Here is a 2,605-nt window from a genome sequence, read left to right as displayed (position 1 = left end):
ATGGGCTGCACAGGACTCTCCCCAGTGAGGTAACCCCAGGATGGATGTGCATGGATTGTGGGAGGGCAGCCTGCAGGTCACTGGCCCAGTTTCCAGGTATAAAGGCATGAGATCAATCTTCCATTTGGGTCCAATGCTCTTTATACCAGAGTTGACAATTAAGGGTAAGTAAGTACTCTCCAAGTAAAGGGGGTTTGGAGGATAGTATCTCAAGGTCATGGTGTAAGTAAAATTTCTGATTGTCCAGGGTCCAGAAAGAAGGTTAAAAAAAAAAAAATTCATTAGCAACCACTGTCTCTTAAAATAACCTTTCTAAGAGTACCTGGGTGGCTCAGTTGGTTAAGCAACTGCCTTTGGCCTGGGTCATGATCTCAGGGTCCTGGAATCAAGTCCCGCATCAGGCTCCCTGCTCATCAGGGAGCCTACTTCTCCCTCTTCCATTTTCCCTGCTTACACTCTCTCTCTGGCAAATTAATAAGTAAAATCTTAAAAAAAAAAAAACCCTTTATAAATGAAAGTTACCCCATCAATATCCCAATACCTACATTTTTTTAGGAAGTAATAAGATTTTTTTTCATCCTCTAGGACTCAAATGCCACAGTGAAGTGGCATTTGTGGTTTGGTATTTATTTTCAGGGTCATTTGCCTTTGTTGTTTGAGAGATGTTTTTCTGACTAAACTTGATAGTTTTTTTTTCTACAATTTCAAAGTAACCCGCTAACCTCCATGTGCTTGGTTATTAACTTTCCAATTACTATCACCCTACTCCATAAAATAGCTTCAACCCACTGTGCTTAAATCCATGAGAACTCCCACTTCCCTGCCTTTGCCATACCCTCCAGTATTTGGTCTTTTCTACCTCCCTTCAATATCTCTTTGTACAAGCCCTGTGGATCCTTTTTTCTTCCATTACAACTCCAAGTACTCTTAAATCACTTTAAAACATTCCACCTTATGAGATGCCTGAGTGCTCAGTCAGTTAAGAGGCTGCCTTCAGCTCAGGTCACGATCCCAGGGTCCTGGGATTAGTCTTGCATAGGGCTCCTTGTTCTGCAGGGAGCCTGCTTCTCTCTCTGCCTTTGCCTGCCACTCTGCCTACTTGTGCGCTTGCTCGCTCTCTCTCGCTCTCTCTCTCTGACAAAAAAATAAAATCTTTAAAATAAATAAATAAAAATATAACATTCCACCTTGTATTGCTATCCTGGTGAAGACCTCCAATTTTGGAATCAGCTTGCATTTGTATTTCAGGTCCAGAATTTTCTTTTTCTTTTTTTATTAAGTAGTTTCCATGCCCAGTATGGAGCCCCATGCGGGGCTCAAATTCAGAACAGTGAGATGAAGACCTGAGCCGAGATCAAGAGTCAGACACTCAACCAACTGAGTCACCCAGGCACCCTTCAGTTCCAGAATTTATGTCATGTATAACATAGGGCAAGTTACTTAATCTCTCTAAACCTCAGTTCCTCATTTCTGAAATACAGGTAATAGCACCTGACGCACAAAAATTGTTGTATAAGTTTAATAAAATGATCAGAAGTGAATTAGGGTCCCTGCAGTGACCACACCATACTAGCATATTGAGATAATTCTGGGAGGGGCTCCTGGATGGAACAGTGGGTTAAGCATCCAACTCTTTGTTTTGGCTCAGGGTCATGATCTCAGGGTCATGAAGTAAGGCCCTGAGTCAGGCTCCACACCCAGCCTGCCATCTGCTTCCAACTCTCTCTGCCTCTCTCCTTCTCTCTCTACAATAAATAAGTAAATAAACCTTAAAGAAAAAAAAAAGATAATTCTGGGAGATCCAAGGGCAGAGCAGGGAGTAGTATGTTGGTGCCAGCTCATGAGCAGTAAAATTACATTTTCAGGAACGTTTGGCACACCAGTTGTCAAATGTGGCCGTTACTAACAACATTGTATACATTTAAATAAATTATATTTAGAACAGATGTAAGAAATACTTCAAGTCCATTAACTCCTAATTATCTTATTATATGTTATCATAAATTCTTTAGCAGATATGTTAACATCTATTATATCTGTGTGGTAGGAATGTTATATAACATATGCGATGGTGGATCTTTTCCCAACTTCATGCCCAGTGACATCCCATCAGTACTCTGTAATCAGTCACGGTGAGGATATTTGCACCATGGAAATTGGCAAATGCTACACATCAGGGCTTTCTTTCCTTACCTCCCCTGCCTCAGAGACCTGGCTGCTAAAATATTTACTGGCAGGAGCATGTGTAGGGAAGTCAGAAGGAGTCTTATAGTACCCAGTGGCTGCTATCACCACTAGATTCAAAAAGACAATGAAAGAAAGCGGTTACCCAGATTTTGGAAAGAGGAAGTTGTGAAGAGAGGTGCACTTCAACAGGTAATATGGCTTCCTTGGTCAGGGAATACCGCCAACCCAATATGCTACTGAAAGAAGAGAGCCAGAGCCGTCAATCCCTCACTCTCTTCCTCCCTTCTACGTCACTCTCCCACCTCTGTCCAGTGAGGGCCAACCAGACCTCGGGGGGCAAAGGAGCCCAAATAGATTAGTCTCCTGGAACAGAGTATGATAGAGGAGAGACTAGTCAAATGGAAAAACAAATGGGGAA

This window comes from Mustela putorius, unplaced genomic scaffold, assembly GCF_011764305.1.
Source record: "Mustela putorius furo isolate JIRA1106 unplaced genomic scaffold, ASM1176430v1.1 tig00003987_pilon_pilon_pilon, whole genome shotgun sequence".
Taxonomy (NCBI): domain Eukaryota; kingdom Metazoa; phylum Chordata; class Mammalia; order Carnivora; family Mustelidae; genus Mustela; species Mustela putorius.
Note: the sequence above shows the minus strand (reverse complement) of the source record.